The following is a 27,614-nucleotide window of genomic DNA, read 5'->3' as shown; positions in this document are numbered from 1 at the left end:
AGATAGATAGATAGATAGATAGATAGATAGATAGATAGATACTTCACATGCTTCCACTGGGATTCCTCATTAGGGAACATAATGTTAATTTTCACTCATATGCAGATGACACCCAGTTCTACCTTTCATTTAGATCAAATGAAGTTTCTCCGATGTCTTTAATGAGTTGTGTTAGTGAATTAAAGGAGTGGATGGATGAGAACTACTTGTCTTTAAACACAACAATAAAACAGAGATGTTAATTGTTGGAGGAAATGTCGCTGATCACAACAATATTTTGTCATCATTTAACTCATTTGGAATCCCCATTAATTTTACTGAATCAGCCCGCAATCTCGGAGTTATCTTTGACTCTAGCATGTCATTTAAAGCGCATATTACAATGTTGTCCAATCAGGTTTCTTCCATATTAAAAATGTTGGGAAATTAAGGAGCTTTCTAAATAAACAGGATCGTGAGAAATTAATTCCTGCATTTATCTCTAGTAGGACTGACTACTACAATGCGGTGCTCACTGGATGTTCAAACTGTTATTTATTCAGCCTCCAGTTAATCCAAAATGCTGCTGCAAGAATTATCACAAGAACAAGAAAATACGAACACATAACTCCAGTTCTTAAATCCTCACACTGAGCTCCCAGTTAAGTTTAGTGCAGATTTCAAAATCCTCCTTTTAACATATAAAGCATTAAATGGCCGAGGTCCGGCTTACTTGTCTGAACTTATCATGACTTACAAACCTGAGCGCACATTAAGATCTCAAGATGCCGGTCTGCTTAGGATTCTAAGGATTAATAAAATAACAGTGGGAGGTCGAGCTTTTAGTTACAGGACCCCTAAACTGTTGACTGGTCTGCCTGCTGCGATAAGAGATGCCCCTTCAGTCTCAGCTTTTAAGACTCACAACTTCAGTTTAGCACACCCTGACTAGAGCTGCTGATTAACTGTACATACTGCATCTCTGTTGTCAGTCGTTAGAACTAAAACATAAGTAACATGATAGTTATATTTGGATACTAACCCTCACCTATTCTGTTTCTCTTCTCGGTACTCAAATGTGCCACTTGGTGCCACGGCCCACCTGCCAAGTTGTTTTGCCTGCATAAGGTAAAGTCATGCCTGATGGAGGATCACAGGAATCGTGGGAAAGAGGGGTCCTTTCATCGGATTAGCGCTATTTCAGCTGTGGAATGGCCAAATGGGGGAGGCAGCTTGATGGCTGAGGTCTCCAGGACTCTGAACAAATCCAAATCATATTATATGATATCATCTACTGTTAAATTCTACTCCGTACTTCTAAAATTTTTATTTTTATATTGTGTTGTGAGGATTTGTTCTGTTCTGTGTATTGTATTGTATTGTATTGACCCCCCTTCTTTTTGACACCCTCTGCACGCCCAACCTTCCTGGAAAGGGTCTCTCTTTCAACTGTCTTGCCTGAGGTTTCTTCCATTTTTTCCCTACTTGGGTTTTTTTGGGAGTTTTTTCTCGTCTTCTTAGAGAGTCAAGGCTGGGGCGCTGTCAAGAGGCAGGGCCTGTTCAAGCCCATTGCGGCACTCCTTGTGTGATTTTGGGCTATACAAAAAAATAAATTGTAAATTGTATTCTAGTGCACCAAAGCATCTGAATCTGATGAACAAGCCCCTCTGCTACTTCACTGACCAGATCAATAGCCCACAAGTTTCATTGACTTGATGCTATACTCGCATTACAAAGGGTTCCTTTCATTTTTTTTTTTTGAGCAGTATATATACATACTGGCAATTTATTGGGTAGTTGACCAAAAAAAAGACAATCAGTGCCCGTCCAGAGAAGTGCCAGCTTGAGGCTGATTTTGGGTGACGGCTCTGACTGCTCATGACCCCGAGTTTCAAGTGAATCTGGATGCTCTGCGCCAGTCAGTTAGGAACGTCTGTTCTGCCAAGAACATTAAGTCACTGCACAAAAAAAATACAAAAAAACAACAAAGCTCATCATTTTTTTGGAAAAGAGAAGCCAAGGCAAAACTGAAGCCGCCGCTGCCGATTTGTACAGCTTTGAGTTTGCGTGTCGTTGCTAAGTAACAGAGAACATCTTTGAAAGCCTCAAGAATGGCGGCTTCTTCCCTGTAATTTGTTAAAACTGTGGATTTGCTGGCAAAAAAAAAATCGCTGTGAACTGTACATGAACCTGACGTGAAGCATAAGGGAGATGAAGTTCATATTAAATTAGAGTGGCACCCTGGAAAATGAAATGTGAGATGCCCGACACCCCAGGGCTTAGAGCTCCATTCACGCAATGCTAGCATCAGAAGGGAAGATGCAAAAAGCACTGGGAGGGTAGGACTGTAAAGAGGGAACGGGGGGCTCTCAAAGACACTGGACCACAACGAAACTCCATTCATCCATTTTCTAAACCTGCTTTACCCATTGCAGGGTCACTGGGAAGCTAGAGTCCATACTACACAAATCCAGAAAAATCCCCTGGAGAGGGTGCCAGTCGACACACTCACCCATCACACTAGAAATGCCAGCCCACTTAAACTGCTTTTGTTTGGAAGGAATCCAGAGAACCAGGATGAAACCCACATGGACACTAGGAGAACATGCAAACTCTGTGTAAGGAAGATCCAGGGATGTGAAGCCTGGTCACAAAGAAACGAAACGTGTAAAAGATATTAGTTGAAATTATTGCTTATCTATAAGCTATTTGACCCTGAAAACCTTCCTAAAAATTGGCCAGCTAATTATCAAATCTGGGTATTTGTGGAGCGTGAACGGGCAAGGCAGTGAGGGGCAGACAATGAGTGGGCAACTGACCAAAGGGCAGATTGGGAATCTGCACCGATCTCAGGGGGGATCAAAGGAAAATGGAGAGTTACTACCTGTTTTATCTTGGTAGAGTAATATATATATTGCTCTACTTTCCCCTATTGTATTATTAATATGTAGCCTTAGAATCCCGAATCTCACAGACTTACCACTGTATATAACTTCTCCTCACCTTCCCTTCTATATCTATAACCTCAGGCAATTAGATGTAGTAAAAAGACAAGCAGGAGTTAAGTTACACATAAAATAATGTATTACTGATAATATTCATAAATAATAACAAAATGCAAAGGGAACACGAATATCTCTCAACACTTGGTTTGCCTAAATTATAATAAAGACATACAAAACATTTATCAAGTTATAGGCAAAATCCCACATCACAACACTACCTAAATAATAAGTGAGAAGGGTCTCACAGGAGTCCACCAATGGCCCACCCGACACACCCATTGATGTCAGTCACAACCACCACAACAACATTTCTGCTGCAATTACAGTCCCAAATGAGCTATGGACTGAAGTGAGGTCCACCACAGAAAGCCAGAATCCCCACTGGCTTGTCCAGTCCACAACAGCTTCACCCTAATCCAGCCAGAACACAACTCAAAACAGCAGGCTTCGGCCTACCCAGACACCAAAATGGGGAAACTGGTTTCAGACTTCAAAAATTCTCTTAAGAGCCTCAGAATCTCAAACATGTCTTGCAAGAGGGAGAGCCGTGAAAGCTGGGGTTTGTACCGAGGGATGAAAACATTCAATCTTTATGACTGAACCGATTTCTTTAACAAAAAATAGGAAATAACAAAAATGTTTAAACCAGAGCAAGAAGGAATTGCCAACATATTATTATTAGTCATCATGTAATTATCTGTCTTTCATGAGAGAACTACTCAATGGATTTTCTATAATTCGCTTGAACATCCCAGTTGATTATGTAACTATGGTAAGTATCATAGTTCACTTGCGGCCCTGATTTATTTGTGCGAACCCGAGAGAGACGCTGCGGGCCGAGGGTTTCCCCCTCACTCACTTGCCAGCCTCCGTTCCAGTCGCTCTACCTCTCGCCACGTGTTGGAGTGCACCTCACCTCCATTTAGCTAGCGATACCTGTTTGTTCAGCGGACATTATCACCAACAGATTGATAAGGAATAACGTTTTAACGTTTTTGAGAGACAGAGATCAGAGCTACGTGTGTTTCAGAGGGTAGCTGCTGATTTGTGGAAATATAATGGCCACGTGCTCTTCTCCTCACGCGGGGACACTCTCTCGTCAGAGCAATCAGATACAGTGCCAACGTTTGACGTTAGGGCGCACCTACCTTCTGATTGGCCAGAATTTGTTTGTTTTTTAATTTTTCTATTAATTTTTTTAAAGTTTGTCCTGTTTCACTATCACATGGGTGGAGCCACGGGGGACAGCTAGTTATTTAATACAGGTAGTTACGGACATCCAACCTACGACATACGAACGGGGCTGCAGCTTCGACGCATGCGCCTCAGTAAACTGCCGCTCCGTCATCTTCGGCCTGGGGATGCTGCAAGCGGTGGCTGGACTTAGGCTGGAAGGGGGCAATTCTGCTGGCCATGCAGTGTACTGCCCCTTGGGCAACACCCGGCGCCAAGCAGTTTCACTGCCTGCCCACCACATACAGCTGCCCCGTTCATTCTCGGTGGGCAACTGGTGATGCTGCAAGCGGTGACCCAGTTGTGGCTGAACAGAGGCCATTGAGGGTGAACACGGCGGCGGGGGGTAGCACTGTAGTGTGCATCGGATGGCTGCCTATTGAATGGGGGTGATTCACTACCCGCCTTTGGCCGCACCGTGTTCGTTCTCGCAGGCAGCATACTGTAGTGGAGGTGACTGTGAGGTGGGCTGGTGATGAACCCCCCCCTTGATGCCCCCATTCATTCTCCATAGCATGCCAGCTTGTAGTGTTATGTACGTAGCAGGAAGTTGTCTCTTGTCAGTACATGAGACGTGTTGACGACGGGTGCCTTCCTGCTGTGATAGCATGGACAGTGCTGTGCAGAAGAGCTCAACTTAATCTTTTGTCTTCACCCTTCAGCAATGTCTCTGATGCAAGTGCAGGTGATACAATTAAGAAGAGAAAAACTATCACCATAATAAATTGGAAAATAAAGTACAAATAATAAAGAGGTCAGAGAGAAGTGAAACTCCGTCATTCATTGGCAGAGCACTTGGTTACAGTTGGTCAACAATAGCATTTATTAAATTTATGTGCCTGTTCCGACTTGCATACAAATTCAACTTAAGTACAAACCTACAGTCCCTATCTCATACCTAACCCGGGGACTGCCTGTATATAAGTTATTATAAGTCCAGTCTTCATCTCGGGTCACTGAATAGCGTCCATGTCTCTCAACCATACAGCAAGACAGGAAGCACCAGGACTCTAAAGACTTGGACCCTCGTCCTTTTGTAAAGATATCAGGAGCGCCACACACCCCTTTCCAGTGACTTCATGACCCCCAATGCTCTCCCAATCCATCTACTGACTTCACAGGAAGAGTCACCAGAGTCATGAATGTCACTGCCGAGGTAAGTAAACCTCTCGACGAGGTTGACACTCTCTCTGCAGAAAGACACACTGCTGATGGCCGAGCCCAAGAGGTCATTAAAGGCCTGGCTGTTTGGTTTTTATCTGAACAATCACAAGCCCAGACACTCCGATTCCTCGCTCAGTCTCTCGAGACCCCCGATCAGAGCCTCCATTGACTCTGCGAAGATCACTGCATCGTCAGCAAAGTCAAGATCAGTGAATCTCTCTATGGTAACAGACACCCCACAGCCACTAGACCTAATGACCCTGTGCAACACCCAGTCCATGAAAACATTAAACAGAGAAAGACAGACCCCAGAATCAACTGGGAAGAATGCAGAGGGTCTGCCTCCACTCTGCACAGCACTCACAGTACCAGTGTAAATTGTACCAGCCATGATATCCAACAACTTTGAGGGGATCCAGCAAAGTCTCAGGATGTCCCACAGGGCAGTTCGGTCAACTGAGTCAAACGCTGTACAAAGAATCAACGAAGAAACTCTGCTGATATTCGCGTTTGTGCTCCACGATGACCCTCAGTGCCAGGATGTGGCCGACAGTTGACTGTTTTGGTCACTGGTAGGTGAGCAAGTGATGACGGACCCTATTGAGGATGACCCTAGCAATGACCTTACCTGGTAAAGAGAGCAGCGTTATCCCCCTGTAGTTGCCACAATCCAGGCGATCAGCCTTCCCTTTCCAGATGGAGACCCCATAGTCCCATTTTCAGGTCAGTTGGGACGGTGTCCATCTCCCAAATGGAAACAAAGATTGCTTGCAATGCCAGGAGGAAAGCCTTACCACCAGCCTGTAGAAGTTCACCCTGCATACCACAGACCCCTGCAGCCTTCCCTCCTCTCAGCTGGTTCACCACCTGTGCCATCTCAGTGAGACTGGGGGGTTCATAGCTAATTGGAGGATCAGCCTCAAGAACCACAGACCCAGAGACTTCAGCTTTAAACAGCAGAGTAGCCAGCCCAGCGGGTCACATCTGCAGTGTCATCTGTAAAGACCGTTCCGTCACCCGAGCTGACTGCGACTGTCCGAGGAACAGATTCGGATGTGCGTAATGATTTGATTTCTCTGTAAGCAGGATGTGACCACAGATGGTGTGTCACTTGCTCACTGATTCTTCTAACAAACGTCTCTTTATCTGCCCTCAGCACCGTCGCAGCCGCCCTTCTTAGTTCCCGGTACAGACCAGAGTTGCCATTGAGCCGTGCGCTGTGACTCCTCTCAATGATACCCAGGGTACCCTGAGAGATGAAACATCTGATTCTAGGAACACTGGTAACACCAACACAACCCTCAGTAACCTTCAGGGTCTTGTTATGGAAGGGGTCTCCCACGTCACATTAGGATCGGCAGTCGCACCCAAATCCACAAGTTCTTCACACAAACTCATCAGAAATAGTCTGATCTTGGGGTCTTTCCAGGCCCAGCCTCATTCTCCTAGTAGGTGGTAACCTACTGGACCTAAGCTGGATCTTCAGAGTAGCAACAACAAGTCTGCGGTCAGAATTCACAAACCGGGCACTTCTGTAGACCATAGAGCTCTGTAGGAGCTTCCAGTGTCTGCTCATGAGGATGTAATCGATCTCCTTCAATGCGCCAACTGTACTGGGGTATCAAGTCCAACGATGCAATTCAGGGTGCTGGGATCAGAATCCAGCAATCTGCAGCCCCTGACTTTTTGCAAAGTCAAGGAACAAGGAGCCATTTTGAGTACAGTTTCCAGACCCATGGGGACCAAGACAATCCACAAAGCCAGTCCTGCCAGTGCCTGTGGTCGCATTGAAACCACCCATGACCAGAGCCATCGACATATCGCTCACCGCAGTCGGAGCATACACAACAGACAAGGCACCCAAGGAGTGCCGTAATCTGAGTCTCATGATACGCTCGTTGAAAGGGGTGACATCGGACACAATCGGAAGGAGGCGATCCACCACAGCATTATGACAGCCATCAGAGCAACCAGACCAGTAAAAGGTGTACCCACCTACAGAGATCTGGCCAGACCCATGTCTGCACACCTCACCACTGAGTTTACACAGCTCCTCCGACAGCAGATCATCATGCCCGAGAGACAAGATGCTCCAGATGCCTACCCAGACCTGAGTGCTGTGGCATAGTGGGCACCACACCAGCTTCAATCCCCAACAGGCCTGACCCGATTGGCTCTCTGGCGGTTTCAACTCCCCCCAAGGGTTTTTCCTCATCCCCTTCATAATGCAAACTGCCTTCCTGCGGGTGACTGAAGCAGAGCTACTCCCGTGGAGAGCAGACAGGAGTCCTGTCTGCAGTTTCAGAGCTGCATGAAGTTTTTACGGTTTTCCTTGCAAGCTGGAGGACCTCTTGTAGGGAGCCGGATGCAGTTTAGATGCTGGTTTGACTTTGTGTTGAATGAGCAGTTGCTCATGGAGTCCCGAATGTGGCGCGATTCTCCGAGGGTGACCCGGCTCACAGGACACTCATTGTTGAGGACCCAAGTGGCTGGAGCAGGCCAAGGGGACAACAACAACAACATTTATTTATATAGCACATTTTCATACAAACAGTAGCTCAAAGTGCTTTACATAATAAAGAATAGAAAAATAAAAGACACAGTAAGGAAATAAAATAAATCAACATTAATTAACATTAAATAAGAGTAAGGTCCAATGGCCAGGGGGGACAGAAAGAACAAAAAAACTCCAGACGGCTGGAGAAAAAATAAAATCTGAAGGGATTCCAGACCATGCGACCGCCCAGTCCCCTCTGGGCATTCTACCTAACATAAGTGGAACAGTCGTCTTTGGATTTAGGGTTCGCACGGAAGGGCTTGATGATGACGTCCGCGTAACACATGGCTGTGACAGGTAGAGGTGTTTCCTGCAGAGGCATTAGCTCTCTTGGAAATGTGTTCTTTTAATATTGTGGCTTATTAAATAATTAAACAATATCATAATATACCAGAAAAGGCGATATCCCTCCCATCGTGATTACGGCGGTACAAGAATCACATGAGACAAAATATCTTTTAGCTTACATTTACTGACGTTTTACGCAGTTACAGACGGGGAGGCATATGGACAGACTTTATCCAGGTGGGAATCTGGATCAACACAGTCAGCCATTTTTTCCGTCCCTACTCTGGGAGGTTTTTCAACACACCTGGTGTCGACACAGCCTCGAAGGGTCTGGCCACTGTCCAGACCTTTTATATGGTTCTTGCTTCATCTGCTGGTCTTCTCCGTCTCCGAACAAGGGCTGAATTCCTCTCCCACAAAATACAGAAATATCATAGTGCTTACATGTCGATTCTCATTCTCCCAAGAAGGAAAGAAGGTTTGTGCTGATAGAGGACAGAAATACCCTAACCTGTGTTTAAGCTGACTATACAAGCCTCCAGTTGTCTTTGGCTATCTAATCCAATGCTTGGTCAGCAATTCTAACTGCTGAGCCCGTGTGTGCCACAGTTAACATGCACATGTGAATAAAACTCATAACAGTACTGTCCAGATACAGTGACATAAAGAAAAATGTAGTATTACAAGAGGGTCATTTCTGGAGGTGAGACTGGACCGTGTGTCTGACGGTGGGGAGGGGTTTCGCTGGACCAGTGCCTGCTCCCCAACCTGACCAGGCCTTATTAGAAGTTATCAGGTATTACATAAGTTATTGCACACTAACAGTTATTATAGAAGTTGTTATAGTCTGTTGTAGACATTATTATGTTAGCAATAGTTGTTATATAATAAAGAAAGCGCTGCTGCCTCGCAGTTAGGAGACCCAGGTTCACTCCCGGGTCCTCCCTGCGTGGAGTTTGCATGTTCTCCCCATGTCTGCGTGGGTTTCCTCCCACAATCCAAAGACATGCAGGTTAGGTGGATTGGCGATTCTAAATTGGCCCTAGTGTGTGCTTGGTGTGTGGGTGTTTGTGTGTGTCCTGTGGTGGGTTGGCACCCTGCCCAGGATTGGTTCCTGCCTTGTGCCCTGTGTTGGCTGGGATTGGCTCCGGCGTGACCCTGTGTTTGAATTTAGTGGGTTAGACAATGGATGGATAATAAAGAATCATCCATCCATCCATTATCCAACCCGCTATGTCCTAACTACAGGGTCATTATCTCTAACCTGCTCTGCATGTGTGTCACGCCCATGTTTTTGAATTCTTTACGATGTTCTACTTTGTATTCTACTCTTTGTCTTTTATTTCCAGACCCGGGCCTGGTTGAATCTCTTGGCACAAAGTCTCGTCTCGCAGGACTTGAAAGCATCTCTCTGAAAAAGTCACATCTCGTCCCAGGATTTTTTTCATTATAATAGAGAGATTACTTATAAAATATCCAGTTGTTAGTTTTAATTTGTTGTATGTTTCTTTAGTTATTATAAATGGTTAAATAAGTTATCATATGCTATAATTATTGTATAAGTCCATTCATTGTCCAACCTGCTATATCCTAACTACCAGGTCACGGGGGGTCTGCTGGAGCCAATCCCAGCCAACTCAGGGCACAAGGCAGGAAACAAACCCTAGACAGGGCGCCAGCCCACCGCAGTATTGTATAAGTCATGGCACATTATTAATTGTTTAGTTATTATTGGCTGTTGTGCAAATTATTATGTTGGATCTAGTTCTTTTACAGTATAATTTGCCATTATTAGCTATTTTGTACTCTAATGCATATCATTATTAGCAATTAGTTTTTATGGACTGTTACACATCAGAAGTCAGTTGTTATATAATACAATATTTTGAGTTATTTTATAAGTTTTTTGTTATTATTAGGTGTTACAAATGTCGTTGTTAGTTGTTACAATTTTTTATTGGTTGTTGTACAGCAGTAGACAGTGTAAGTGTAATATAATGTTATTACATACTTCATAATTTGCTGTGTATTATTATTACTTATTACACAGTATGTCTGTTTGCTTAATCAAACGATCTCTGGTTATCTTTGTGACAGTGAAGAAGCCAGGCTGATCCTGTTATGGCCGACTCGGCTTGTACCCCCTATTCCATCTCAGTGTCCCCGCTCGTCTGTTTTGTCACCCTCAGAGGGACAGCCCTCCGCCTGAACTGTGACAGCTCACGACCTTTCCCTAAAGAAGCAGTAAAAAGGCACAGACGACGAAGACGTGTTTTTCTTCACCGCACGACTGAAGAGACACGACTCATTTTCAGACGAAGTGTTGCAAAAGTACATTTGTGTGCTCCTTTCAGGAGAGTAGAAATTGCTTTCCATCCGATGTCCATTATTGAGCTCCGCGTTTTAACCTCTCCGATTGCACACATCGCCAGAGCCGTGATTGCTAAATTAGCCAAGCTACCTGCGCCTAAAGGGAAAGAACAAAAAAACAAAACTGAAACAGCTGAGAGCAGCCGGTGAGGGCCGGTACGGGGGTCTGGGGGTGCAGTGTGGACGGAGGTCGCGTGTCGAACAGGACCCTCCACTAGCTCTGTCACGCACGGGCGTCCCCTCCACGGTTGGTTCCCACCTTGTGCCCTTGAACCGGACAAACAGATGAGAAGTGAATATCTGGGGCGTCACGGCGCGGAGCCGGCATTACGACAACCGCACGTCACGGAAAGGGTGGAGAACTGAGACATTTGGATGATTTAATCCATTAAACAGGACCATCGGCATACTCGCTGATGATATAATAAAGAATATGAGGCGTTAATAATGTCACGTGACGAGCAAAGTGACGTCACATGCTCGGATAATGCAAGTGAATGACAAAGGAAGAAAACGTCACGGTGTGTGTGGCGACACGCTTACGGTGTTAAACAGGAGTATAATGACATCAAGAGCTCAACAAATACAACTGCTTAGTCTAGTTTGACAGGCTTTGGCCTTTCCATGCAGTGTAGGGCATGAATACCAGTTTAAAACAGGGTGCCATTCCATTGATGGGCAGACTCACACTCGCTGATGCCCATTTTGGAATGCAGGATGAAGAAAACAAAACAGACTTCCCAGGTGCAGAGAAAACTGGCAAATTCCACACTGTGTTTGGTACAGGATTTGAACCCAGGTCTACGGACTGGTGGGGTAGCATTGCTAACAACTAGGCCACCAAGGTGATAAGAGTATAATATAAATACAGAGCAGCGGGGCATCATCATCTGCTCAAAAGATACATAGCGACATGAGGAAAGTGTCATCACAACCAGAGAAGAGGCAAAAAGGAGGACGGTGACGTCACAAACTTCAAAGATCTAACCTGAAGGAGCCTTTTATTTACTGTCACTTGTGCTCATCTAAGAAAGCAGGCCGCTATAAAAAGATTAAGCACAACCACAGGTGGTACACAGTCTTTAGAAAATCAAAAAGAAAAGAAAAGCAGAGGAGTGTGTAGCATCAGAAGTCACGATAGATAGATAGATAGATAGATAGATAGATAGATAGATAGATAGATAGATAGATAGATAGATAGATAGATAGATAGATAGATAGATAGATAGATAGATATGAAAGGCACTATATGATAGATAGATAGATAGATAGATAGATAGATAGATAGATAGATAGATAGATAGATAGATAGATATGAAAGGCACTATATGATAGATAGATAGACACTTTATTAATCCCAAGGGGAAATTCACATAATCCAGCAGCAGTATACTGATACAAAGAAACAATATTAAATTAAATAGTAATAAAAATGAAAAAAATTAAAATAAAATTAATGTTAGCGATAGATAGATAGATAGATAGATAGATAGATAGATAGATAGATAGATAGATAGAAATGAAAGGTACTATATAATAGATAGATAGATATATAGATATGAAAGGTACTATAAAATAGATAGATTGATATAGATAGTGCCTTTCATATCTATCTATCTATCTATCTATCTATCTATCTATCTATCTATCTATCTATCTATCTCTCATATAGCACCTTTTCTATCTATCATACAGTGCCTTTCATTTCTAGTCATCTATTTGTCTGCTATGCGGTGCCTTTCATATTTATCTATTTATGAATAAGTTACACAGTGCCTTTTGTATCTACCTATTAATTATACAGCACTTCACATATGTATATATCTATTATACCATGTCTTTCATATCTACAGTTACATTTATTTGCTTAGCAGATGCTTTTATCCAAAGTGACTTACAAATAAGGTAAATATAATCAGTAACATGAGGCGAGGGCCTGTTTTTTCAGCAAGTGTACTGGGATGGGTAACAAAAGTTGATTGCCACAAGTGAAAAGATGTAATAACTAATAAGTTTACAATCATAGATTATAATCACTAAAGCAATTAAACAGCAAATTAACTAACAATATAAAAAGATCAAAGAGTATAGGGTTGTTTTTTTTTTCCTTGATCAATTTGTCAGATATTCACAGAACAGGTGGGTCTTCAGTTACTTCTTAAATGCATTGAGGGAGTCAGCTGTACGGATGGAGGTGGGCAGCCCGATCCACCAACTGGAACTACACAGGAAAAGAGTCAGGACTGAGACTTGATACCATGTAGAGATGGCATCACCAGATGCTGTTCACTGGCAGACCTGAGTGGGTGAGAAGGAGCAGACCACCTCACCTGTGTCTCCATATATGCAAGTGCTGACCCATCGATTACTCTGTACACCAGCATCAGGGATATCTATCTTTTTATTATATAATACCCTAATTGGGTATATTTCTCTGTCCATCTGTTGTTTAGTGTCTTTCAGTTTTATCTGTCTATCTATGAATATGTTGCATAGTGCCTTTTAATCGATTAATTATATTGTGGTTTTCATATGTGTGTGTATATATATATATATATATATATATATATATATATATATATATATATATATATATATATATATATATATTATATAGCACCTTTCATATTATCTGTTGTGACAGATAGGGGACGCTATTGCTCCCTTGAACCCTCCGATCAAACATCAGACACCAAATAAAAGTCCAAATGTTGACTTTATTTAAGTGCAACAGTGCACAAAGCACCCTCTCCTCCACTATACTCATACAATTAATCACAATAATACAATAACTCTCCAAAACTCCCAGATGCATTGCCACCCTTCTACCCAACTCAGCTCAACGCTCTGGTTTCTCTTTCAGTCTTTTATAGTCCTTGTCCTAGAAGTGTTTTGCCCTCTCTGTCCACGTGACTAGTAACACTTCCGGGTCAGATAAAAATCCTTCTTCTTTACCCCAGAAGCACGTCATTCCCCTTGTCCATGTGTACTTCCGGGGCGTAGGAAAAATAGTCACTGCTCCTCCCAGCAGCACCTTCTAGTGGCCCCCATGGTATCCAACAGGGCTGTAAAGGAAAACTCCAACGTCCATAATTCCCTGCTGGCATTCGGGGCACCTCCATGCTGCAGGGAGGGCTCCACCTGGCGGTGTGGGGATATTGGCCGGGATAAACAGCCAGCCATCCATCACACTGTCTATTATTTAGTGCATATCATTTTATCTATGAATAAGTTATAGAGTGCCTATTGTGTCTATCTTTGTATTATATAGTGTGTGTCTATCTATTGTTTAATGCCTTTGATGTTTATCTGTCCATATAAGATATAGTCTTTTTATATTAAACAGACCATTTGAACATGTAGTCCTGAGCTTACTGCAGGTTGTGCCCCCTTTGCCAGCTGTAGTGTCCCTTATTGATCTTCCAGACTTGTGAACATCCAGATCTGTAAATTCCCCAGCATGTTTTCCCTGGCAGGCAGATTCACTGAGCCAACACAATGGTACTCTGTGTTCTCTGGAGGGCACCCTGGGGTCGAGCTGACTTGCCAGCCGGCACTTCTTTTTTTTTTTTGTGTCACACCTGATGGCTTATCACACTGCCAAGTATGCATTAAGTCTCACGGTGCGTAAATAATTGAGGCCTTCTATACATTCACGCATCTGCATGCCACCCCTCACATATGCTTCAGTTCATTCATGAGACTTAGAGAAGACCTGAGAGTGGAATTCTGAATTAGTAATGCAGGCACCGGAGGATGTTCTAAAATCAGTCTTTAAGGCAGGACACCGTAGTGTAATGGCGACCAGGAACAATAGCTTTTATATCCTCCTCTTAAGAGTTATTGACACAGGTGGCCAGGACGGGATGTGTGGCGGCACCCTGGCTCATCGCTGCCTTGACTCGATTGTGTTGTAAAGCGCGCATTTTAGATCCGTGTCTGTTTCTCCCAGTGTTCATGTTGCGTCTCCATTTCACTTCGTTGGTGTTCTCTGTCCTGCTGCATCTTTGAATGTCATGTGGCGTGTTACGTGTGCGTCAGCTTTTAAAGCAGCCCATTCCGGATGCTCTGGACTGCTGTCCATAAATTCACTCGGCTCTTCCTCCATTCTCTGCACACATATGGATTCATTCATACATTCATTTGATACTCTGATTCGTTCATTTCATCATAATCTTTCACATTGATTCATTTAAGCATACTGTAACGAATTGGACCCGATACGCTGAAACGGGCCGATCGCTACCGCTCACCTTACTAACTGGAAGGCAACTAAAAAAGAGGATCGGCCAATATTGCACCCTGCAGCGCCCCAGTCGTACGTCCCCTTCTGCAATGTTCAGTTCTAAAAGTCGAATGTAAATACAGTATAAAAAACAGCTATAATACAACATCCGAAAGAAACTATGAAATATATTATACAAAAAGAACGTCAAGAAGATGGAAAACAGCCGAGATCCCTTTCCTTAATAATAATAATTTATTACATTTATATAGCGCTTTTCAAGGCACTCAAAGCGCTTTACATACAAGGGGGGGATCTCCTCAACCACCACCAGTGTGCAGCATCCACCTGGATGATGCGACGGCAGCCATAGTGCGCCAGAACGCCCACCACACACCAGCTTACTGGTGGAGAGGAGACAGAGTGATGAAGCCAATCAGTGTATGGGGATGATTAGGAGGCCATGACGGTCAGAGGCCAATGGGCAAATCTGGCCAGGATGCCGGGGTAACACCCCTACTCTTTCCGAAAGACATCCTGGGATTTTTAATGACCACAGAGAGTCAGGACCTCGGTTTAACGTCTCATCCGAAAGACGGTGCTTTTTTTCAGTATAGCGTCCCCATCACTATACTGGGGCATTAGGACCCACACAGACCACAGGGTGAGCACCCCCTGCTGGCCTCACTAACACCTCTTCCAGCAGCAACCTAGTTTTTCCCAGAAGGTCTCCCATTCAGGTACTGACCAGGCTCAACCCTGCTTAGCTTCTGTGGGCAACCAGTCTAGGGCTACAGGGTGATATGGCTGCTGATCCCTTTCCTTCCCGACACCCACCCAAAATAACCCCTATACGTGCAAACAACAAATAAAAAAATATATAACTAAATATATATATATCTATAAATATAAAACCCAACGCCTGTCTGTCTGCTTTTCACGAGAGAACTACTTAACGCGAATCCAAGAAACACGCGGCGGGCCAAGGGGAGGGGGCCGGAGACCTCCTCACTCACGCACCAGCCTCGGGGCGTCTATCTTACCTCCGCTTAGCTAGCGAGAGAACTACTTAACGGATTTAGATCGTTTTTGTTTTTTTCTATAATTTGCTTGAACTATCAGATTGATTTTGCGAGTCCTTTCATCGCACTTAGAATCATAGTTGGCTTGCAGGAGCGATATATTCTTGCCGAGAGGAGGAGGAAGTGTGACGTCAGGCGTAGGGAGACGGGCGGGGCCCTCCTCACTGTCCTGTTTCACTACTACGTGGGCGGAGCCACGTGGGACGGCTAGTGTATACGCTATGGAAAAATCACACCTCCAGTACCAGTCCAAACGGCAGGTGAATAACGTGCAGAATTCCGGCCGACCCCAAATAGCTGAAGTCTTAACTGAGCTCACCTGAGTCCGCTAGTGATAACTGATTGCCACTTTCGCGCTCCAAGAGTGAATCTTTTCCCATGTCCCGGGCAGATGCTGATCTGTTTAGTTCGGTCTTTTCCGTATTATTTGTCCTCGATAGTTGTCTTCTGTACTTTTGAAAAACGGCGCGGTTTATGAAAAAAAAAAAAAGAAATAAACCAGTTGTCCCACCTTCCGGGGCGCCGCTGTCTGCCAATCATCATCTGTATGTGACAATCCTAATACCCGCACAAGCAAACCCGACAGACAGCAGAAAACACCTAACACTTTTTTATGTGGCTACAGTCTGTCCCAAAATCAGTGAGTCAGCATTTATTTCATATAGTGCCTTACAGGTCTACTCATTAAAAAGTTCTCTGTAACACAACTCTGTGGAGCCAAACCTGACTCCCACCCTGGCATTTGACTGTGACAGAGTGATGAACGCTGCCAGAGTTCAACCAAAAGTTTGGCTTTCTTCTTTTCGTGGTGAGCACCATAACCAGCGACGGGCCTGCTTTTAGGTCAAAAGTTTGCATTTCTTCCAGTGTGTTTGTTCCACCAGCCCCACTTTATGTTCACTTGTTCTTACAGGCCACCCCCTCATCTTGGCAGGCAGCTGCCATCTTTGCAAATTCCCTGGGATGTTGCTGACATTCCAATCCCACACATTTCCATAACTTTATGGTCACATTTAGACAACAATGAAGTGCTCCACACTGTTTGCTGCAACCATTTTGTTGTACTAAGATGGCCTGCCTTTGCCCTCCATGAGGATTATTATTATTATTATTATTATTATTATTATTATTATTATTACTATTCCCGTGACCCTGTATTCGGATTCAGCGGGTTAGAAAATGGATGGATGGATGGATTATTACTATTATTATTATATGACTAACTCATTTATTCAAGGAGACTTACAACATTTGAGATACCACTGGTTACATTTCTTTTGTTTTTCCAATCGGAGTACAGGCTGATGAAGTGACTTGCTTGTGGTCACACTGTGTCAGCACCAGGATTTGAGCCCACAATCTCAGGGTGTAAAGACCAAACACTGCGTCACTATGCCATTAAACCACCTGTCCAACAAGTAACACCTGAGTGCCAGTGTGTCACCAATAAAGATGCAGCACCATCTGTGGCACTGTGGGCCTTCATAGGTGCAGCCACATAGACACTCCTGGTCAGCAGGTGTGGATGAGACACCCCACTGGTCACCTTCATCTTTGGTAACTTCCCCCAGCTTAACTCTACTCCTGAATCACATAGGAGCAACCCCATATTCCTATGGCCATGTAGCTGGGAAAAGAACTTCCTTGGACACTTTGAGGCTTTCTGGAGCTGAGAGCACCCGTCACCTTAAGAAATGAAGTGAACTCAGCATCCATTCATCCATCAGCTTACTCACAACCTGCCAAGCAAATACTCAATCGTGTGAAATCTTTGAAGATTTGGGTTGAGAGCAACAGTCAGGCTTGTCAACATCTGTCAGTTAGATAGGAAAGGAAAGGCACTATATGATAGATAGATAGATAGATAGATAGATAGATAGATAGATAGATAGATAGATAGATAGATAGATAGATAGATAGAAAGGCACTATATAATAGATAGATAGATAGATAGATAGATAGATAGATGGATGTGAAAGGCACTATATAATAGATAGATAGATAGATAGATAGATAGATAGATAGATAGATGGATGTGAAAGGCACTATATAATAGATAGATAGATGGATGTGAAAGGCACTATATAATAGATAGATGGATAGATAGATATGAATGGCACTTGTCACAAACTCGACACAGAGTCATACAAAGGTTTGGGGCAGCCACCCGTATAATTGGTTTCCTGGCTGCAAAGTTGCTCAAATAGATACAGCACTGATGTGCACAAAACTGAGTCCAAAACCAAACTGAGGGAATAGGGAAAAGGTGGAGGCTTTTAAAGGGGAAGACAGGAAGTGAAATCAAAGGGGTCAGTTGGGCTCATGAAGGTCTTCAGCCATTGGTTCAAGCCTGGATGTGACATCACAGGGGCCGGAGCTGGCAAGGTCTCCTTCCATTGGCTCGGTCCCGGAAGTGATGTCAAGAGTACCAGGTGGACTCTACCGTGAATGGTCTGCAGGCAAGGGAGAAAAAGAGTCAGTGCACTTTGCCACATCCTGGTATGTCTTGGAACTGCCCTTACTCAAGCCCTTTAGCTGCCTTCCATGCGCACGTGTGTGACATACTGTATAATAGATAGATAGATAGATAGATAGATAGATAGATAGATAGATAGATAGATAGATAGATAGATAGATAGATAGATAGATAAGGTGCTATATAATAGATAGATAGATAGATAAGCTACGAAGGCACTAGTGGGCATCTTAATCCAGCCTTGCATGTGAACATCATGAGCATCTAAAGGGTTTTCGCCTGGAGAAAGAGGCCTGTTGAAGATTGGGGTCTGACGTGGTCTTCCTTTTCTATTCCACCTTTTCAACCTTTAGATCTTCCAGGAGAATCATATGCCGGTGATTCCGCCTGTTCTGCCCACATGGCCGAGGGGTACCTCAATCTCAGTTTTGCTAACTTTCTTTCTGTCTGGTTTCACTCTTGGCTAGTTACCCTCCTGATTCCCGGCACAATTTAAAATGCTATCATGTGGCATAAAAACTTTGAAAATCCCAAGATGGAGGGAGTTTACCACAAAATAAAAACACTCAAACCAAAGAAGGAGTTTGAAGATGGTTTCACTGTTCAATAACATTGTACTATAATTGGCAGCAGACATTCTGGCACTTAAGGGTGGGAATGAAGTCAACAATAAAGAGAATTATGATGAAAAAACACATTGGTGGTCAGTCACGATGGGGTTTCCGTCAGAGGGACGTGATCCATAGCAGCCAGGCTGCTCGATTATGGGAATGATAGGGTCCAACTCACAAGCTCTCTCCAAATCTTCACTGATGGTTCATGTGATTATTAATGAAGTATGGGCATTATTTGATTTTTGTATGCTTTCAAATCCCTCAGATCATCCTAAAAGTAAACCATTGATAGGAACCCAAATGGAGGTGGGATTTATTATTCTGTCTCTGGGTGTACAGTTTTGGTGTTTGTTTCATTCACTCCCTGGGTTATTTAAGGGTTCCTCTGGCTACAGCAAAGATGCCCCTTGATTGACTAACATAACAAGGAAATACCCCAGTGGAGCCTGTAGTGTAAATGTTATTGTTTAAAACATGTCGGACCACCAGGATTACAGGGGCTGCTTAACTCCCCGAGGACTAATTAAGATTTCCAGGACATTCCAGCAAATAAAAATCTCTCATACTGATTGGCTGTTTGAGGCTCCCCTTCCTAAAGACAAAGTGGGACAATGAAGGCATAGATATGGGAGAATTAAGAAAACAGCTCCATCTAACAGTCCTGTCAGAACGGGCTTCTTTTTTATTGAGAAGAAAGAGAGGGGTCTACGTCACTGTGCGGATTACTGGGAATCAAATAAGGTAATGCTGAGCAACATCTGTCCAGTTCCTTCATTTCTGCATTACTCAGTATAATTACTGTCAGGTTTTTATTCAGGATCTCAACCCTAGCTGAAGTGTAATTTTATTTTCTGTGATTATTGGGTCCACCTTCTTCACAAAGGTACAGTTACACAGAGCATTCAGTTAGAGAAGGAGATTAGTGTAAATTGGCAGAATGGACGTGCAGACTTGGGGAGCATCTTCAGGGATCTAATGGTGCCAGATTGATGGGAATGGTGAACAGGAAAAAAACGGCTGCTAGCTCCTCCAGAAAACCCCATAAGAGCAATGATGTCACTTCCATCTGGTCCAGGAAGTCCCGCCCCATCTGGTTTACAGCACCACACCTAAGAATTAACGGGACTGGAAGTTGACATTCACTTTAAAACCAGCATTTGAAGAAAGCACATCCACCTTATTTTTATTAGTAGTAGTTGTAGTATTATTATTATTAATAATAATAATAATAATAATAATAATAATGACTTTTGCCACACCAAAGAGCCTCTTGTGATAATATATCAGGCATCAGACTGAAAAAGATTTGGGGGTGGCCACCCCGTATAGTGACGTTTGACAAAGCAGAGTTCAGGACAGCCGGAACAGGAAGTGATGTGGCAGGAAGGGGAATTCTGGGTGGCGGAAATGATGTCATCAGGGTTTGCCTGAACAGGAACTGATGTGGCAGGAAGGGGAATTCTGGGTAGCGGAAATGATGTCATCAGGTTTGGCCGGGACAGGAACTGATGTGGCAGGAAGGGGAATTCTGGTTATCGGAAATGATGTCATCAGGGTTGGCCAGAACAGAAACTGATTTGGTAGGAAGGGAGATTCTGAGTAGCGAAAATGATGTCATCAGGGTGGCCTGAAGTGATGTCAGCAGGGGGTGGATCAATGGTGATGTCATTAAGAGTCAGGGTCTTCAGCTGGGCTGCAGAGGGATAGGAGGAGAGAGGGTCAGATGAGAGCGCCAAGCCCTGGTCTTGCTGACGAATACCACTATTTGAGCCTATACAATGTCCCCCTTTGCGCACGTGTGACGCTATGTGTCCAGCCACTGTTCAAGGAGTGGATACTGAGGTGGTCCACTCCACAAGTACTTGAGGGTCTAGGTCAATGATGGGCTGGACTGGTCTTAGAACACAGAAGAGATGTATAAGAAAGGGCAGATCTGAGTCTTTTTCTATGGGGGCTGCGCTCCTCCTTCACGTCCTCTACAACTCTGTGATGTGACAGCCAGTGTGGTGTGCTGGGCTGGTGACATCACTTCAAGAGACGCCCAGCAAATCAACAAGCTAATTAAAAAGGTGAGGCTCAGTTAAAGGAGGTACTCTGGACCCCTTGGAGGTTGTTGCAGAGGAGGCCATTATGAACGACGCTGCACATCCTCTCTGCGACACGCCAACACTGAGGACTTTCAGCCACTGAACCATTCGGCAGAAGCGGGTCAAGAAACGCGACTGGGGGGTCTTTAATACCAACAGCAATACACCTGTGACAGGGACAGCCAAGTCAGAACTTCTATTTCTTTTGAATTTTCTTGCTTTATAGTCACCCCAGTGTGTGTTCAGACCAAAGTGTGTGTGCACACTAATTTATTTACTTACTTATCTACCTGTTAATTTATTTAAAGAGCTTCTGGAAAAAGCCAAATTTCTACCAGGGGACCAATAAAGTCCTCTCTATCGACTCCAGGAGGATATTCTTTAGTTTCGTTGATCCTGGACCTGATTGCTCTTGAACCTGCCTAATGCTCTTTAGACAGCTATTTTTCATTTGCTCATTCAGTGTGGGGTACCGTGGAGGTCCTCAGCACTTCATTTTGGCTCTTTTGTCTCATTACAGGAGTTTAATGCTGTAAAGGGGCATTGTGAATGGGTTCACCGACAAAAGCGCGATTGACATATGCGCCCCGACAAAACCGCGACGGACAAATGAATGCCGACAAACCCGCTAACTGGTTTTCAACAAATGTGCGCCGACAAAATCGCGAGAGAGGCCAAGAGAGTGGGACGCGTACGTGCGCATTATGTACACATTATGTGCTAGGTTATAACTGTTATAACTGCTGATGGCGTGCCGCGAACAAATAACTCAGTCGAGGGTTGGCATAACGCGTCGTATACAAAGCGGAATTACCAGCAATCAGGCAGCCAGCAAGTCTAAATACGCTCAACTATCAAGACGTCTTGCTGCAATTCTTCCTACACATGCAGGCCGTGATCTTAAGGACTATCTGTGTGACGTGCTGATGGCATGCCGCGTCTCATAATATTGACTTGTAAAATAAACATTATTATATATGCTTTAAACTAGTAAATCATATTTAATGAAACTTTCGCGATTTTGTCGGCACGATTTTGACGCCGCGTTTTAATCGGCGCTATTTTGTTGCGCTCATATGTCTATCGCGCAAATATCGGGTCACATGGTGAGTGCTGTGTGGTGCCTTTCAGGTCGGCTTTTCAAGTCAATCATTCATGAATGAGATGTTTTATGATGTTTCGGCCCACATCGGTGATGTTGTTACTCAATCAGGCAGGTCAGCAAGGCATCACAGAGGACGGGGGGAACAATTTCTTAATTGTCAAACTGAAAGTGTTGCTTTTGAATTGTACCGGACTAACTATGGATCGTCTGCTAAACCCAGGTAACTCAATGGAATGCCTCCAGATTACTTCCAGTGAAACTTGTTACTTGCTGTATTTTTCAATCAAAAAATTTATGATATTACAAGTAATATAGTACTTTGTATATCTCCCCAACACTGATCCTTCTAAGCCCCGGTCCGTTATAAACAAATTAAATTCTTTCACCAAGATAGATTTACCTAATTTATATAAAATAATTTCTTAGCTGAGACCATCCACCTGCGTCCTTGACCCAATACCAACAAGTTTTTTCAAAGAAGTATCAGGCGTGCTAATTGATAATATTCTTGAAATAATAAACTCATCATTAGATACGGGGGTCTTCCCAGACTGTCTTAAGACTGCTGTAGTTAAACTCCTACTAAAAAAAAATGATCTCGACTCGAATTCATGCATTTATCTCTAGTAGGATTGACTACTGCAATGCGGTGATCACTGGATGTTGAAACTGTTGTTTATTCAGCCTCCAGTTAATCCAAAATGCTGCTTCAAGAATTATTATAAGAACAAGAAAATATGAACACATAACTCCAGTTCTTAAATCATTACACTGGCACCCGGTTAAGTTTAGGGCAGATTTCAAAATCCTCCTTTTAACATATAAAGCATTAAATGGCCGAGGTCCGGCTTACTTGTCTGAACTTATCATGACTTACAAACCTGAGCGCACATTAAGATCTCAAGATGCCGGTCTGCTTAGGATTCTAAGAATTAATAAAATAACAGTGGGAGGTCGAGCTTTTAGTTACAGGGCCCCTAAACTGTGGAATGGTCTTCCTGCTACTATAAGAGATGCCCCTTCGGTCTCAGGCTGAAGACTCACTACTTCAGTTTAGCACACCCTGACTAGAGCTGCTGATTAACTGTACAGACTGCATCTCTGTTGTTAGTCATTAGCACTATTATGTGAATGGGATTAATAAAGTATCTATCTATCTATCTATCTATCTATCTATCTATCTATCTATCTATCTATCTATCTATCTATTATATAGTGCCTTCCATTTCTATCTATCTATCTATCTATCTATCTATCTATCTATTATATAGTGCCTTCCATATTTATCTATCTATCTATCTATCTATCTATCTATCTATCTATCTATCTATCTATCTATCTATCTATCTATTATATAGTGCCTTCCATTTCTATCTATCTATCTATCTATCTATCTATCTATCTATCTATCTATCTATTATATAGTGCCTTCCATTTCTATCTATCTATCTATCTATCTATCTATCTATCTATCTATCTATCTATCTATCTATCTATCTATCTATCTATCTATTATACAGTGCCATTCATATCTATCTATCTATCTATCTATCTATCTATCTATCTATCTATCTATCTATCTATCTATCTATCTATTATATAGTGCCTTCCATTTCTATCTATCTATCTATCTATCTATCTATCTATCTATCTATCTATCTATCTATCTATTATACAGTGCCATTCATATCTATCTATCTATCTATCTATCTATCTATCTATCTATCTATCTATCTATCTATCTATCTATCTATTATATAGTGCCATCTATCTATCTATCTATCTATCTATCTATCTATCTTTCTAAAACATAAGTAGCATGATAGGTAGAATGTGTTACTAACCCTCACTTATTGCAGAGGACAGAAAGATATGGAAGAAGATGATCTGCTGTAGCAACCACTAAAGGGAGCAGCTGAAAGAAGAAGAGGAAGAAGGAATGACAAACCACAAAAAGTGACACCTCCTTCATATCGTTTTGATTTCTCTTAGACAACAATGAGGTCAGAAAAGAAATCAAATTTAACTCTTTGAGGGCAGGCAGGAACATACAGAAGAGCTAAAGGCAGATCTGGTGAGAGAGCAAAGCAAATGCGCAAATCAAAATACTCCGTAGAAGATGTTTTTGCGTATTATTGCTGAATGGGACTCGGACTTATTGCAGTCCAATTTGGAGGCAAGTGATCTGGAGATCAAAAACGAAAGTGATGCAGCAGCATCAGCTGATCGGTCCCCAGCTGTGTTCGTGTTGCGGACGGCAGTCACGTCAGGACAGTAATGAATGTTGTTGTAAGTCGACACCCGCCTTGAAAGAGTTAAACTTTGTCTTTTGTTTCATGTGTCTTAGGTGAAATCCTGAAGACTTCACCCCAGAATTGTCATCAGGGTCTTCTTGACCTCAGCAAAGTCACACAGTGGGTTCAGATTTTCTGAGTAGTGTCTCGCCCTTTTTGTTTTCCCAATTTTAAAGCATTTCCATTGTGTGCTCAGTAACAGCTGGTGAGATGTATGGACCTTAGTGATAAAACACTTTACTAAGTAGACACAACGCTGGAGTCCTTACCTGTGACTCATACTTTTAGTTGCTCTCATTTATATGGCTGTGCTCCACTTTGATGAAACTCATTCAGGAAGAAAAGTCAGGCGGTGTGGTGTAGCGATTGGACTTCAAAACCCTGAGGTTGTGTATTTAAATCCCACTTCTGACACCACGTGACCACAAGAAAGTCACTGTGTCTGCTCCAATAAGAAGAAAAAAACAAAAGAAATAGCACTGAGCATATCACAAGTGTTGTAAGCCACCTTGAGTAAAGACATCGGCCTGTTAACAAATATGAACGGAGATGAAAACAAGACTGGAACGAGGGTCTCACAAAACGTAACACGCTTTTCAAACCAAATTCTCAGTGTTGACTCCTTTAACCTCAGTTGTATCTTGAAGTCGGTCCTCCTAAGGAATTATAGGAGCAACATCTGTGAAAAAGCTGATTCTTAAAGGAAACATAAATGAGAATCTATTGCGAACTCTCATAAGATGTCAGAGGTCAACCTTGGAGCGGTACAATTTCCCTGTGAGTGGTCTACTGAAGCCCAATTAACATTTGATACGTTGGACGCCCCCTTTCCTTGATCTGCCCCCTGCTTCCCAGTGCAATTCCAGCTTCTGTCACCTACTGCATTCCCTACGCCCCCTGCAGGTGATCTCATGCATTTTGTTTCATGCAACCCTTCATTTAAACCAGAGAACTGTAACTAACCAAGAACAGGCTTTCAAACCTCTGGGCGCACCAGCAGCTTATGGCAGCCATTGGGGTAGCCCAATAGCTTGTGCCCACCCCTTTAACTCTGCTGCCATTTTCCATTTTGGCCAAGGCTGTGTGCCTCCATTAACCCCTGCAAATGGGTTAGAGCGCACTGATTGCTTCCACTCAGTGGGCACAGCAACATTAGCGTGCCAGAGAGTGAGCACACAAGGCACGCAACCTCAACTCACGGCAGTGACAGATATTGATTCAGCCGCCCGCTCCCCACCTCTCTGAGCTGAACTTGTCTTTCCCCAGCACTGACGTCACAGCACGATACCGGCTCGGCCTACTTTCTGCGTTGTCATACGCTCTTGAGACTCTAGTGCATGCTATAGGATCCCAAAGCAACTTCTAGAAGTCTCAACATGTTACATGGCAAGAGGCTGTGGTCCTCACATGCTTATACTGGGCAGAACATCAGAGAAGGCTTTATGGCTGACACCCCAATGGGTTTAGCATTTCTTTGCAATTCATTATTATTGTCGTGGAGGCCATTCAGTCCATTAAGCTCATTTGTGAAGCTAATAGGTAAGCCATCCCAAAATCTCACCCAGACCCTTATTAAAGTTTGTCAAGGGTTCTTCTCCATGTTCCACCAGTGTGTTCCTGAACCCCACAACTCTTTATGTAAAGAAGTGATTCCTAGCTTCGCTCCTAAATTCACTTACAATTCATTTCCACTGATGTCCTCGAGCACCTGATATAAGTTGAGCAAATTCTGCAGGATATGCTTTATGAATGCCTTTGGGGATTTTGAAGACTTGGATTTGGGCCTCACGCAGTCTCCTCAACTCGAGAAGAAACAGGTTTAATTCTCTGAGCCTCTCATAGTAGGACAAGTACTGAGGTCCTGATACGCTCTTGGCTGCTCTGCTCCGCTCTGCTCGGCTTCAAGTGCTGCTGTGTCCTTCTTGTGGCCTGCTGACCAGAAGTGCACTCAGGACCCCAGATGTGCTCTTAACTTAAATGTCCCTCTGGATCAGTAAAGTATCTGTCTATCTGTTATATAGTGCCTTTCATATCTATCTATCTATCTATCTATCTATCTATCTATCTATCTATCTATCTATCTATTATATAGTGCCTTTCATATCTATCTATCTATCTATCTATCTATATGTTATATAGTGCCTTTCATATCTATCTATCTATCTATCTATCTATCTATCTATTATATAGTGCCTTCCATATCTATCTATCTATCTATCTATCTATCTATCTATCTATCTATCTATCTATCTATCTATCTGTTATATAGTGCCTTCCACTCTATCTATCTATCTATCTATCTATCTATCTATCTATCTATCTATCTATTATATAGTGCCTTCCATTTCTATCTATCTATCTATCTATCTATCTATCTATCTATCTATCTATCATTCACATTTGCACTTTGTTTATTTTGGGGTATCCACTTTAGTAAAATGATAAGTGTCTGTGTGTCTTTGTGTCTGTCAAGTTGTTATTTCCCTGTCATTCCTAAAGATTGCATGGCACACTGTAAACATTAAATGCTGAGGTCTGCATTGATTCCTTAGATTCCACCTAATAACAAATAACAGCCGTCTTTATTTTGTGTCGGGCACAATTTTCTCTCATTTTTGTTATTTCTGTTAAACGTCGTAGCCCCGATACTTGTCGAGAGTCTGCACGATCTGTCCACTCGGTTACTGGCGGTATTCTGCAAGATGATGACCATGTCAGTGGGTATCACAATAATTTGATGCCAATCGAGACAGCCCATGCACTTGCATCGTCCTATTGTTTGACTTTTTGTAGCGTTAACGGTATGCGAACTTGACCAGCTTGATAGTTGGGGACCAATATTATTAAATAGGTGATTTCAAGTGAACGTTAAGAGAGTCTGTGTACAGATAAAAAACGAAAATTCTAGTATTGCTCATCCCAAAATGGCACATGTTACTAAATGTATATTTAAAAAAAAGAAAGAAAAAAAAAAAATTGTCCAAGCAGCTGTTCGAATGCAAACCGCTGATGAATAAGCGGTATGAAGCCCCCTGGCAAGAAACTGAGGCTTTCAGTGATTTTTAGGAAATCCGCTGCTGCAGCGGCATAAGAAGAAGCGTCAATTGAGGGCATTTGCACGGGCTTCACTGTGAC

The sequence above is a fragment of the Polypterus senegalus genome, chromosome 14 (genome assembly GCF_016835505.1).
Source record: "Polypterus senegalus isolate Bchr_013 chromosome 14, ASM1683550v1, whole genome shotgun sequence".
NCBI lineage: Eukaryota > Metazoa > Chordata > Cladistia > Polypteriformes > Polypteridae > Polypterus > Polypterus senegalus.
This window is presented reverse-complemented; position numbering follows the sequence as displayed.